General features: G+C 35.6%; 1 protein-coding gene across 17 annotated transcripts in view; it reads left to right on the top strand.

The window, feature by feature from the left end:
• The window catches only part of CHD9 (chromodomain helicase DNA binding protein 9), a 103,973-nt gene that overhangs the window by 2,446 nt on the left and 86,571 nt on the right, over window positions 1-14,956 (top strand). For 9 of the 17 annotated variants that reach the window (XR_011143345.1, XM_068956383.1, XM_068956397.1 and 6 more), the window contains exons 2-3: window positions 5,679-5,733; window positions 6,703-6,791. The gene's annotated coding sequence lies outside the window, so the exon portion shown is untranslated. Of the gene's footprint in view, window positions 1-5,678; window positions 5,734-6,702; window positions 6,792-13,540; window positions 13,658-14,228; window positions 14,273-14,424; window positions 14,528-14,956 lie in introns of all 17 variants that reach the window. The other 8 variants (XM_068956384.1, XM_068956388.1, XM_068956389.1 and 5 more) reach the window with 5 other exon arrangements.

A 14,956-nucleotide genomic window follows, 5' to 3' on the forward strand; every position in this document is an offset into this window, starting at 1 on the left:
TATATTGTGAAAGTTAACTAATCCAGGGAGCTGTGTGCCCTGCCCTCTGTTTGAATCAAGGACACAAGCAGTGGGGGCTAAGGTAGGATGCCAACTTCGTATATCAGCAACTCCATGGTTCCTGCCCACTGTGAACTCTCTAACAAAGTAAACGTGAGGTAGTTTTCTCTTTTTTTCATTGACGGGCAGGCTGCATCAACTTACTTTGCATTTATTCTGTGATAAGGGCAGCACATAGGTAGTTACATTGTGTCAGCTATTCTACCTTGAGTTGCTAGCCTAGTTTACTTTGTGCTAACTTACTCACGTGGTCATCTTTAGTGTTTAAGCAAGGAGTTCAGTTTATAAGAATTTACGCTGCTCTTCATGGTGAATATGCGTTAACTTATCTCCCCCAGAAGAAAGCGGCCGCTTTTACTGGCAAAAGAAGTAGAATCTTAAAAGTCTTGTAATTTTTCAAGACTGGTGGAGAAATCCCAGCATCTATTCATTTCACAGGAGCCGCTAGTGCGGAGCGCTCCTGAAGATTAGTCCAAGAATTCAGTTGTGGAGAAATGTTGATGAAAGCACAGTGTGTTTTTCAAAACGTATTTTTAGCGATGCTATCCGAAAGATGTGCTATTTGCAAAACTACTATACTAAGTAGTTTTTCTAAGAGACTATAACTGCTAAGAGACTATAGAAGCCCTAAAACTGACATTGTTCGTTTGTTTCCTTTTATGAGAGACAAGTTAGTGATGGAGGGAGATTAAAACCAAAAGACTGACGTGATTGTTCAAAATTGCCTTCTTCGTGCAATAGAAGTAAATAGTTACACTGTTATTCTTACTTGCTTTATAGAGCCAGCTGTAAGGTTCTGCATACGTAACAGTTTTACAGAGCATGTTTTCACAAAAATTGTATTTGTCTTTTGCATACTTCAAAACTGAAGGTAATCTGGACAATTTTACATATATTTTGTTAGGATGCATAACAGTACATTTTTTCGTCCTGTATTTCAATCTTGTAGAAGTAAGTGTCTAAGCACTGGACTGTTATCTTACTTCGATATTGATTTGATGTCACACGGTTTGGGATAAGAAGTTGGTTCTGACACAGTTAGTCGAAAGATGTGGTCCTGCTCAGCTCTGGGTTGCGGTATTATACTTCTTCTCAGTACAGTATATAAACTAAATCCTCAGGAAATTTCACAACTAATGCTCATAAATCATCCAGTTCCAATATCTTTCTGAGTTTTACTGAAATTGGGTAACTGTTAACACTCAATTTCTTTTCTAACTGAATGAGTTTTTTGGATGCTTTCTGTTCTTCCACTGACCTGTCTTTATTTGTTCTTGTTAGGGTCTCCGTCCTAGCAAACTAAGGAGCCGTGTGCTTGATGGACACTTTAAAATCTCGCGTTCTGTCGGGCTCACACAGTGTGCTCTCGTTCCGTTTTCTACTGATCTTCCTCTAGTCAGAAGAAGCGCTTCAGGAACGCAGTGCATCTACATACGCATGAATGTGTGATGGAGAAACCGTCTGTTTGTTAAGCCAGATGTTTAAGAATTGATAGTTTACAACTCAGCATTATTGGGACTATTTTAGAGTATTGCTAAAATATTCTCCCTCGCCTTTAGCAAAAGAAAGCCTTGATGCCAAGATATAATTCTTTTGCAGATGCAGCTATCCCTTAAGGGTTTGTAGCTCTTTCTTCGGGTGTAGGAGTAGCAGGAGTCTCAGATTTTGTCTGGCTAGTCAATTCATAAATGCAAGAGAGCTGGCCAAAAGTCAAACAGGCTGAACATGGGACTGACTTATTCACAGTAGTGTGAGGAGGAGAGGTCGTTTTAAAGCAGTATTTCTTAAATATTGTATACACAGTATATGTTGTTTACAGTGTTTTGCAGGAACTGCAGGGTTGAAAACTTGCAGAAGACCAGCTGTAAATCACTTTCTAACTTTCTAACAATGATGTGACTAGTGAAGCTATAGTTTTACCTCACAAATGTTAACATCTTGGTGATAATACATACTACATGCGTGCGTGTGTGTGTATAAATATTTAGATGATTACACAGCTTTAGTAACCAAGTAAAACGTTACTTCTGGAAGGACCTTAGACTGAGTTCCCCTTTCAGTGCTGCCTTTTTATTGTGTTCATTATTAAACTGCAAGAAACAAATTTGAGCTTAGGAGGCAGGTTTTTTGTTTGCTTGCTTGCATTTTTTTTAACTCAGAATTTAGCCAAAATATATTGGCATGATGTAGCATCTGTCAGTGAGCAAATGCATTGAGATCTTAAGCTTTATTCACACAGATTACCAAAGAGATGTCAAGTATTAATGTCTATAGGCCACTAGTGTACACTCCTGTTTCTTTTTTTGAAGAACTATTTTGTTTTTTTAAAGATACGTATTTTTGTTTTAATCTTAAATCAGCAGTTAAAACTTGCCACAAGATGAAAAAACAATCCCTTCCTTTTTCTGAAGTAAAATAACAATTTTGACTTTGTTCTTTATCTGAGTCATATTAGAAAATTTAGTAACTCTGGTTACCAAATGATTTCCTTCTGCAATGTGTTCTTGGGCACTTTTCCTTGTGTTGCATGAGGAGTGTTTAAAAACTTCAGTCTTTTCCATTAGTCACTGAAATTCAGGAGTTCTCCCAAAATCTAGCCTGAAAATGGCTTTTGAGCAGTAAACAATGTTGTTGTTTTTATGTTGTTAACACCCTCATAAAGAAGACTGTAAGCTTCAGGAAGATTTCATCTGTGTAATAATGACGTAAAAATCTACACTTCTAGCGCTCCATATGTCAGGAGGAATCTGAGAACGACATCAGATATGTTTTTGTTTTCCGCTGTCTTGTAGTAAAGCCAATGTAGTTAATGGCTTCCATCAACGTTAAAAAGTGTTAGATAAGAGAATGGGCCTGAGTCCATAACGTACATGCGTTGATGATTTCAGCAAATATTTTTCCAAAGTATTTTTTGTTGTTTTTTAGATGCTAAACTAAAGCTTACGTTCAGAAGCTGAGGGAAGTTGAGGGAAGTTTTTAAGAATTAATTCTTAGGTACCCTTGAAAGATAGATGAGTATTGCCCCCCTGTAACTAGGGAAAGGTTTTTAAAAGTCTGCTGTGTCAGACTTGTGACAAGAGTATTGATGTTAAAGTGGAAGTCTGGAGTCTTTGACTCCCTGTTGCAGGTGAGCTCGGGAACGCATGCCCAGTTTGCTGAAGCAGTGAAGTAATATGATGAATTTTCTTTTCCTGGAGATCTGTCAGTTTTAAATGATTTCTTAATTTAGGCAAAGAAGAAGTATATTAAACAAGTCACACACTTGGAATGTCTTGCGTTCCCTGTGTTTGGGAGATGCTATTTTGAGAAACTTCATCTCAAATTTCCTTAGAAATGGTCCTTTACAAGTTAGAAAAGTTGTGTGTGGCCTTCTCTCCAGAAGGCGTAGACTTTTGTACATGAAACGCTTTATGCCAGCTAATGTAGCGTGGAACAGGAAGTCTGAACATGCTCTGTTCAGTAGAGTAGTATTGTGGTATCCTAATCTGGTTGTATTAAGGCTTGAAATTGTACCCCCCCCCCCCCAGATTTTCTCGGGAGAGAATTCTCTCCGAGTGTCCGCTCCTCTCCTCAGTGCTGTTGATCTGTACCCGTAGCCTGTGTGGTCCATAGCCGTCTGTAAAATGCAAATGATCCTTTGCGTTGTTCTAGTTGGTACTTCCAGGTCATAAAACTAAGGGTGCTCAGAACGCTATCGCGCCGCTTGCAGTAGTTTACCAAGTTGCTTGTCAGACTAGAACATGAGAATTGCTGGAAATTAGTGTATTATCAGATTGTGAGTTGAAAGAGGGCTAGGCTGTGTTTCCTCTCTGAAGGTTTATAATGAAATCTTGTTTTAGGCCACATGTGAAAATGAGAAGGCTTTTTTCTGGTTTTCAGAGTGAATGTTTGTCTACGTCTGAACTGCGTTGTAATTGCTCAGTAAAGGTATTGGATTTCAGGGCAGGTTTTGTAGGCCTAACATAAGGTGTATTGCTCAAGTTTATGACAGAACTAATGACCAAAAGTAAACTATAAATTATAAAACATACCTAAAACGCTAAATATGCTGTTTTCACTGTGAGAGAAGTAAAGAGCTATGCTAAGATTTGTGGGCAGATCTCTTAAAGAAAAAAGTAGTTCTTCACAGTGACTTTTAAACCTCCCTCAAAGATGAGGAAAACCTTCCTGTAAGATTTCACAGGTACACTTTGGAGGAGCAAAATGACAATCAAGTTGAAAAAGCAGAACCAGTTACTTGTATAGCTTCCTTCAGCAGTCTTGCAGCAAAATCTTTGGATTTACTTACGGTTTTTGAAAACTTAAATTAACACCTTACATATCTACTCTTGAATAAATTAGATTTATTTAACTCGTTTGTTAACTGGCCTTTTTACATGGAAATAAACATCTCTAGGAAGAGATTTAGTGGTTAAAAGGAAGTGTTCAATCTAACAAAATGCTTATGCGTACGTTGTTTTCACTGAAATTGAGTCAGGAATAAGCCTTGCGTTCTTTACAAGAAGATTGTCCAAACTTTGTCTTTCTAGTTCACAAACAGCTGTAGCGAATTAAGATGTTGTCATTGTCCCTAGCTGCTTTCTTATTATTATTCCCTTATTGGAATTTATCGCCAACAAAACAGAAATGAGAAAATGGAATGTGTGCATACACCTCAGCCATTCCAGTGTGAAGTCTGATGGGCTAGTTTAAACTCCCAAGGAGATGGGTTGAAACTAAAATCGAGAGACTACGCACTGAAGCAGCTGAGGCACATATACGTGGTGTGTTTTGCATACAGTGCTTTCGGGGCAGTAACCTTTGGCAGAAGTGAACAAGGTAGTTGAAAATAGTAGCTTCCTAACTGCTGCTAAATTTCCTGAGATGTATTTGCCTAAGACATAAATGCACACAAAAACCTTGTATAAAGCTAAATAAACTGTGTGGTTAAATTTAAGATCATATTTTAAGAAATACGAAGTGAGGTAGAGTGGTTGTCCCAGACTGGATGAAATGAATAGCATATTTCCTGTTACACTAATGTGAAGTAAAGTTTGCATTTCAATGTACAAAATGAGAAAAATTGTTTTTGTTCAAAACTAAGGGAATCAGTGTGCAGTTAAGGAAATGCATCTTTTTCTTTCAGTATTGTATGAGGAGACCACATTAGTTGGCCAGTGGAAGATTATTCTTAAAAAGGTTCGGAGATAGCTTAGTATGTATTTTTTCAGACATGTTTGCAACAAATTTAATTCTGCTTCCACCTGCTAAATACAAATGTTCTTGTTTATCAGTGAATTTTCCCAATTCTAAATTTAAAAGCAAACATTAAGGCGATGTGTCAACCAGAGAGGCTTTGCAGAATTTTATTCACCATACCACATTTAATGCATATGTGTATATGTAATTAAAAGGCAACCTATAATAAAACTTGTCTGAGAAGCTATGAATAAAGACTTGATTTTTCATCTTAAAAAGGTTTTAGTTGCTTTTGTGTGTATTTTTCTTTGGCACTTGATATAATCAGCAGTGGTGGTTCTGTGTATGAAATAGCTCCTATATTTTACTATTAAATATATATAGTAGAACTGGTCGATATGTTTTTAGTTACGTATGTTTTTTTCTTCTTTTCAACACAGGCTTTTTCAAACTTATAAGTTCTCCACAATTGTCTCCATATTGGAAGCTGTTCAAGTAAGTGGACTCTGTTGACCTGAAGAGTAGGAATCATGTTTTTCCTGATTCTTTTGATGTATTGACAGAATCCATTTCAGGAAGGACAGCTAAGTTTCGGAGAGCAAAGAGTGTAAGATAGTGTTTGTATTGTATGGTAGGCATAAGTGAATTGCATTTCTTTTTTTTTTTTTTTAATGCTGAAATATTGCATTTGGGGGGAGAATACTTGATTGCAAGTTGCAAGTTTTCCTCCCAAAAAATTTTAATTAAATTCTTGAATATGCCTATCCTGTTAATTGGTACACTGTAAAACCTTGATACCATAACTTTATTCAACAAATAGCTATGAATTAAAGAGAAGTTTAGGAATTATAAAATATATAGAAACGCTACATAATTCTTGACAGTTAAATAATTTAAAACTTGACCCTAACTTCTGGATGGGAAGAGGATGTAATGGGAGGGGAGCTCTGACCTCTTCCCCCTCCCCCCCCCCCCCAAAGGTCCTCAAAGGGTTTACTCCCCATCTCCCCTCTTCTCCATTTTCCCTTAAACTGTGTAAAGTTTTGGAGCTTCTTTTAGATTAAGAGAGTAGTTGAGCTCCTCTACCTACTGTGGCAAGGGGAAGAGTAGGGTAAAACTCTTTTTAAGTGCACTCGCCTAAAAAGAGTCTGCTAGAGCCTTAAAGTTGTCCTAAAACTTTAAGTACTCTGGCACAGATTCTGTCTTTCAATCTTGCAGAGGTTTGCAGAAGCTTTTTGTTTTGGTTTGTTTTTCTTGCTTGCTTCTTTTTTCAGTGGTCCTGCAAAACTTTAGTTGCTCCTTTATCTGCCATTTGTAAAATCATTGCTACTGGTGATAATGCATTCATTCTGTTGTTCTTTTTACGATATTTGCCAAATGCTTGAGTTTGAAGTAATCAAACATCTGAATGTACGATCTTGAAATTGGTTATTGTGTGACTTGTTTATCATATTTTATTTCCAGCTCTCTAATGATGAGGTATCCATGTGGAGATAAAGCACATCCCTGAACAACTTAATTCTTCATTAAAGAGATGTGTTCTATATTCATGGGTAAGGATGTTTTTGATCTTGACTTTTGCCTTTTCTTAAATATTATACTGGATATTTTACTTAAGAAGATTTCAGCAATCTATTTTTATTTCCTGTGGTTTAAATAGATACTTACAGCGGTATAGGGTTCTTCAAGTGCCTGTGAATTTTGACTCCAGCTAATCATGAAACTTTGACACACATATATCTAAGCATCAACGCTCTAACTAAATTGCCCTATAATTCTCAGTGTTACAGGTAGAGAAACAGAATGGTAATATGTATAGGTACAAATTTAAAATCTCGTCTGAGATTTGAGATTACTTTTCTGATATATACAATTTTACAGTCTTTATTAGATATATCACCATTCATCTTTTGAATTTTGACCTCTAGGAAGAAAGGAACTCTGTGCTGGAAAGCAACAAAAGGAAAGGATGTAAATTGTACGCAATTAAAAATTTTTTTCCCCAAAAATATAAATTTTATTTCTTCTGAAGGAATGCGTATTTTATTCACTAATAGTGTGGTATTACACCCCTACTTCCAAAAAGTGGAAACAAAACAACAACAAAAACCTCCCTAGAAAATGAGATTTTTTTTTTAATGCTGGTAGTATTTTAAGCGCTATAGACTTCTAAATAAAACAGCTAAGATTACTTCATACATTACAGAATTTGGCATTGTATTCTCTCCAGATGTAAAGTACTGCCTGATTAAATGTTATTTTGAGACTTTTTAAATTCATCCTGAGTTAAAGCTAAAAGGGATCTCTTAGAGAAGATAATAAATGGCCCAAACATTTTGCTCTGTGACTTTCTGATATGGAATTTCCATATAGAAAATTGCTGATGTGCTTTCTGTTTTGTATGCTTTTGCTCTGTTGAGCTTAAGCGTAGCTATTTTCAATGAAGAAGCTGTCCCATACTCTGAAGGCCGCTGTCTTTGTTAATGGTAGAAATTTGTCTTTACTTGCCTGGAAAGATGGATTTCCTTTTCAAGTGAAATATCATTTGTCATGTTGGCTGACTTAAACTTTATGAATGACCGTAACAATTGACAGTTACTGATTTATTATTATATTTTCCTCTAAACATTTAATATTTATTTCCCAGAGAATACCCGCTTGAAGAGAAAGGAGGATAGGGGTTAGAAGGGAGTTTATAAGTATGTGAAGAATAGAAGGGTGAACTGTGACATGAGGTGTTTGGTTCAAGAATAACATAGATATGTGGTCAGACCGCTGTGTATTGTGATGACAAGTGCCAAACCACTGTGCTCCAGTTTTGTGCTCCTTCTCAGAGATATGAAACAGTAGCCACAATTTGAATCTAGTCCTGAGAATGCGGAATAATCGATTCTGAATCTTCCTCTTGCTGATCTTCAGATTAAAATACCAGATGTTTGTGTTATCTTTTAGATGGTTAGGATAGCGTTTGTGGACTCTTTAGTAAAGAGAAATTCTGAACAAAACTGTTAAATTGTGGGTATGAGTATACTACACGGATGGCCTATTACTCTAAAGTAGTTATAAATGCATACAAATGCGCAGCATTTTTAAAATAAAAAATGCCTATTTAAATAGGTAATTGCATATATACTTTTTAAAAAAGCAATGCACCTAAACTTTCTCTTAATTTTAAGTGGTACCAGTAAGAGAAAATGAATCTTTTCAATCCATATTTAGCAGTAGATACTAAGGCGATCTTGTACAAAGATTTACTTATTTCTTTATGTTAGAGAATCAAAGAGATTTCTTCTGTTAAATTTTTTTTTATCTTCTGAATTTCTTGGACTTTGAGGAAATTGTACTGTCCCTTTAATGTACATTTTAAATTAAAATATACATTGATCTTTAAATCTGTGTTAGAATATCGTTTAGGCTGGAGCATTTGTGGGAAATAATTTCTGCATTATCTAATTTACCACGGCTTTTTACACTCAGCACAAGCTTTAGTAATAATTAAATGTGACAAAATAATATAATATAATTGTCTTTTGTTTTTAAAATTGAGGAGGTAATAGTTACATCATTTCTGAATATTATGCAGAAGTTACCAGTTTCTCCAGTATCTGTTCTTTCAACGTGGTATACCGTATGCCTCTCGTAGCACTGTGTGGTCCATTTACCAGTAGATGGATGAGTGATACAAAGCCACAAACCTGTAATGGTCTTGTATACTCTATAGAATTTGGCAAATAAAACTATTTTTGGGGTCTCTTTGGTAGATGTCTTATTTGGAAGCGAGTCTGTTAAGCCTTGTTACGTTGCTTTCCAGAAAAAAAACAAATTACTTACATGCATATAAAATAAAGCTCTTCCCTTGTTAGGACTGTGTTTCTCTCTTCTATTTCCTTTACCTGTAGTCTGAATTTCTGTCATGCCATCCTTTTATGACTTTCATCTCATCTCTACTAAACTGTCTATAATTTCTTTCTTGGATAACTTCTGTCAAGTGTCTGGATAGTCATTGCTTCAACTTTTCTTGTGAAAAATGGCCATCAAGGTCATTCATTTCCTCATCTGTGGTTCTCTCGCACATCATTCATGTGAAGCAATGATACCTAGTCAATCAGACATAAAAGGGAGGATGTCATGATAATGTGCTGAATCTTTACCTGATTTACTTGCTCATAACTAAACCAGCTGGTTCTCATGAAAAATCTTCCTGTTGTCATTTCATCAAAAGTAGTCAGCAATGCAGTTAATGAAATAAAACACATCAGTAGTTTTTATTATCCTGTATTTTACTGCTACTTCCACTTCCTTTTGTAAGGAAAATTTGGTGTCATTGTTACTGTACCCTTTTCCACTCTGTTTTTGTATGTGTTCTTTCTTTTTTGGTGTATTCATTAACATAAATCTTTCTTCTTTTGTTTTTTTTTAATCCTTGTACTTCTCCTATCATTCCTTCTCTCACTTATTTCTGTAACTGTGGTGTATCATTTTGCTGCTGAGATCTTTTGAAGGCTGATTACTATAAAGAGATCATGTCTTCAAAACTTTCAGCCTCTCCTTATTTCTTGATCTTTCTGACTAGTATGAAGGGTTATTAACTTGAAACCTCGTATTTCTAACCTAGCTCTGGTACTGATTCCCTCCTGCAGACAGACTTTTACGGAAATAAATGAAACTGGACGTGAATGTAAATGAAACTGGACGTGAATGTAGCCAGTTTCATTTCATCCAAGTGATTTTGAATATAATAGGTAACTTAGACCTTGAAGTTTAAGAAAGTTAGAGTTACAGAAGAAGTACGAGAGAGTTACCTGGACACATTAAGAGGAGCAATAAGGCATTGATTTATATTCTGCTTGTAATTGAAAAGAGCGTTTTACAACCATACAGGGTATAGAAGTGTTCATTTTTTAATGAAATGCATGGGCTTTGCAGAAATTAGTAGTATTATCTTAGAGAATTTTTTTTAGTCACTTAGATTTAAACCATCTATTTGGAAAGCTTTTCTCCTGTTCTCAAACTGTGGATTAAATCTTTACATTAAAATAGATCTTTCATGATGAGAACTAGCGGAATTAAAGTATAGGTGTTCTGTTGAATGAACAATGCCGAGACTAAAGAGAGAAACTGGGAGAAGTTTCTGTTTTGATTCAGGTATGTTTGCAGAATAACTTGATACTTCCCAGAGACATAATATGTATGTTTTGTGCGAGGCAGCGAATGAAATAGTTTGCAGTCTTAAAAAAGTACTGTTTAAATTCTACATGTTTTAGTACGACTGAAGATGACAAACATTGAAATGTGTTTCAGCTTAAGTCTGGGGAATAATGTTGATGTTTCCCGGTAATTAATTTTAGACAATGTAGTGTTATTTTTTTGAGGAAAAAGATCATTTATTTCAGAATAGCACGTCCAACTGAAGGTTTGTTTTCTACAGCCATTCGTAGCACTCTACCTTGAATAGTTCTGTTGATCAGTTTTCTTGTGTAAATCAGCTAGTTTGATACAGAATTAAGAGGTTAAAATACCAAGGGAGAAATTAAATGCTAGTAAGAAACATTGCGGAATGTCTTTGGATTATATTTTATTTGTAATGTTAAGGATGCTGTATGTAATTGAAATCGAATATTTAGTAAAAAGAGTGCAACAGGGGAAAATCATAAATTAACCTAATGTCCCATTGCTGGTAAATATTGTTGAAGCAATTCTAGTGGGTAGGGGGCAGTAAGCTCTTAAACTCCAATGAAAAAAACATAGTCTTCTGATTGTTTCATCAGCTTGTACTTGTGGTTTGTTGTTTGTTTCCTAGAATTGGTCCAAGCAGTTCTTAGACGTCTGCATTTGTAGAAGGATCTCAACAACTTTAAGCTGGATAAAGGTTAATATTAAATCAAAATACAATATTCGTAGGGAATTTAGACCTACAAAATGTTAAATTCTCTTACTTTTTTTTACAGTAACCTGTATTCTCTATGTAAGAGTACACAAAGATGTCAAGATATTTGCTATGAGAAATCAAACTTTATACTGCCTTTAAATGCAGTTATCTACCGTAGCAGTGATTATTTGCAGTGAAACAAACATTTATCTTTGACGAAACGAAGGTTTTCCTTTTTAAGGAAGAAGGAAGACCTCATTTTCCTCTCCTATGTTTTTTTACGTTCTGCCCCTTTTACTGTAGTTTACATCATTGAGTAGGGATTCAAAACCAGTTCCCTCATTCGGTTAAAATGGGGGTACAATAGGAGATCATCTTCAGTGAGTATTTTGGAACAGGTACTGTAAGTCATTAGCTACAGTTGCTTAGTTAAACTTGCAGTTGTCAAGTCCAATGGATAAGTCTTTAAAATTTTTTTTTTCCTGAATTGTTTTCTGATTTTTGAATGTAAAAGCATGTCCAAATTAGATTTGGTGCCCCCTATGTGTTTAGGAAAGGAGAGGGCTGCATGAAAGTATGCTAAAACACAAATGTAGCTGCTATCATTTGCTATACATATAAGAAAGAGGGAGCAAGGACACGGAGAAAAGAAGCACTTAAAGCAAGCATTTAGAAGGAGTTTTCCTGTCAGAACATTTTTATTTCATTAGCTTGGATCTGAGAATGTAGGAGTTGGAGGGGACAGAAAAATAGCACTTACATACCAGTTATAATCAGAAATGCACCATTGTGCCTTCACAGTTTGCAGGCTGAGACTTTGCAGGCTGAGACTTTAATGTTTTCATATTCAAGTGTAGCAAAGAAACAAAAAAGTTAATTGCCAAAAAAAAAAGAATTTGGAAGATAACTTAGCAAAAAAGGCCAATTTCCCCAAATCAAATATCTTTCAACTTCCTGATTATGCTTTTTTGGGGTTGAAGAAACATGGGGATGCTGTAGATGCAGAAAAAGCTAAGTATAAAAATACTACTCTGGTCAAAAAATATTAAAAAAAATAGGATGTCTTTGCAACACAATTGTTTTTTTGACTGTTTACAGTGGCATTCTGTCAAAAGCAAAGTTTTTTTTTTTTTTCTCCACTTGACAATCTCCTTATTACACAAACATTTTCTTCATAAGAAATCTACATGGGACTAATTCTTGTGTCTAGTGTTTAGATAGCTGAGATTGCAAGTTCATCTGTGATATCCATTTTGCTTGGATCCATGAAGCTGACATCTTCAAGTTACTTTTTCTTTTCAGTCCTCTTTTATAGGACTGTTATATAGTTAGTCTTTTATAAAACCATTGCTTCTTAAAGGAGAGTTTGTAGTAGAGAAGTTTTGTAGGTTTTTTTCTTTCTTTTTTTTTTCCTTATACCAGAAGAAAGTAGGAAAAACTGAGATGGAAACTGTTCTGTGGGTTTTGAGCAAGGAAACAAATTGCTGTGAGACAAGCTTGGAGTTAGTGTTGCGACTGTGCTGAGCTGCTATTTTGCATGCTTTTTATCTTTTTTTTTTTTTTCCTGCAAAGTTATGTAGCCATCAGTAAACTAGAAGGATAACTGGTGCGTGCTTTTATGTATTTTTGTTTTAATACAAGATAGTTTTACTCATATTTGATAGTTCTAAACTACTATGTATTTAACTCGAGAGTAGGTATAACAGTTAACTGCTATGGAATAGCTGGTCTGTATATTTCTAGTCAATTACTGTATGTAAATTATTCTGCATCCCATTGTACCTATATCATTAAAGAGGGAAAAAAATCTCTCCCTCTCCCCCCAACACACACACACACATTAGCGCAAACTGGGTAGCCTTGCTTACAAAGCATAATGAGGTGCAGTTTGTCGTGCCATAACCAAGGAGCTGTATGTTGTCTTTGCTTCTGGGCTGTGTAGCGGTCAACTCTTCAGCCTATTAAGCTGTTGTGTGTAGTCAGCCTGTTGATAACAGTGGAGGATTGCAGAAGTTGCTCGGGTTGCAGGTGACTTTCTGTGGAGTTCCGTTATGTGAACTTACACTGATGCAGACTTTAAATCTCAGTTTTTAACAGTGGAGCCCTTGATAACCTGAAACATGACATCTTATGCGTGTCTACCATAATTTCAATCTTTCTGTTCCCAGATGGGGATCTCTTAGGTCATTTGTACTGTGACAACAATACTGGTTCCTTCTGCTTGATCTGACTTAGTTGTCTTTTCTTTTTTTAAAATAGCGCTCTCGCCACTGACCTTTTGGGTTAGAATATCTTAAGATGAGTGCTGATTATATTATTAGAAGTGTTATAAAAACTGAAAACCACGCTGATCTTTTGAGGCTTTGATTTAGAGGAATCAGGATGCATTTATTTCATCTTAGTTCTTCTCTGAAAAATATCTGCCTTTTGTAGGCCCGTTTTCTTGCATATCTCTTACTGACTGGGAAATGCAGAACTCATTTGATTCATGTTGGCCTAGCCTAAAGGAGTTGCCCAGCTGGAATAGTAAAATAATTCAGACATGTAAGGGTAAGTAACTGAAGACAGGTCTCTTTTGTTAAAAGTACTGAAAAGTATGTGAAGTTAAAATAACAAGAGGACACATTCAAGTTCCATTAAATATAAATAGCTACCTTTCTCGATTGCTTTCTATTGTGCAAAATTACTGACTTGCTTAAAACAAAAGTATTATAAAATACGTCTTTTACCTGGGTAATGATGTTGGTTTATCGTCTGTTAGAAGGTGGTATTTGATACTGGGAAAGTATAATTTTCTTGCTTTTAGTCATAAGTAAACAGCTTAATCAGCATTAGAATACAGTAGAGTCTAATTTATGGCAATACTGCTTTCAACTTGAGACTTTAGGAAGCACTAACTTTAAGTAGTAAGCTGTACATGTATAATTTGGAATGGATGGCTACATTACTAAGCTAAACTGTCAGCTTAGCCTATGTGGCTTTTTTATAGCAAACTTTTTTTAATTCCTCATAGTGTATTCCTCATAGTACTTAATACTCATAACGGTTCATCCTTTGTTAGATATGCCTACTGTGTACCTTTCAGTATGATACAAGATCTATCTGTCCTTTTTGTTTGTAGACCGGAAGTTTTATATACCCTATCCCTCAGCAAGGCTTATTAATGTAAGTTGGGCTTTATTCTAACTATGGTCACAATACTTGAGTGGGCTGGGAGTTCTGCTATGAGCAGAGCAGATTTTCATCTCCCTGTCAAAAGCTGGGTGGATGTACTTAATAGGTTCAACAGGAACCTTGTCCGTAAGAGAATATTTCAGATTTCCAGGGTGTCCATTTCTGGAAGGCTTCTATACTGACTATCTTTCTAGGAGAATCCATTAATGAAGGATTGCAGTAGAAGTGGAGGAGGAAAACATCGAGGTGAGTTCTAGGAATTAAAGGTGTGGCTCTTTTCTTCTTTGTGAAGATTAGATATATGCATGGACAGGAGAAAGGAATGACTATTCCATGAGGGTGCTCATTTAAATGACTGCTCGTCTATTCTAGAGGTTTTCTAGTATGAAGGTAAATTATCAAAGATGCATTTTCATTCAGACCTTTCCTGTTCTGTTTGACCACGATACAAATGTGCTAGATGTCGGATTAAAGTTAAATCATCCTCCTCGGCTCCCCTTGGCCGAAATCTTTGATTGCAAACTGATTCATTGGTGATCACTCAGTGATGTTATAGTAAATGAATAAATAAAAAAGCAAAATGACTTGTGTTGCGAAACTAGGTAATGACACGTGGATAAACTCTATTGCTGAGCCAAAGGTATTTAATTCTTTTCTTGTGTTTATTTTTTATTT

This window comes from Struthio camelus, chromosome 10 (assembly GCF_040807025.1).
Source record: "Struthio camelus isolate bStrCam1 chromosome 10, bStrCam1.hap1, whole genome shotgun sequence".
Lineage (NCBI taxonomy): Eukaryota > Metazoa > Chordata > Aves > Struthioniformes > Struthionidae > Struthio > Struthio camelus.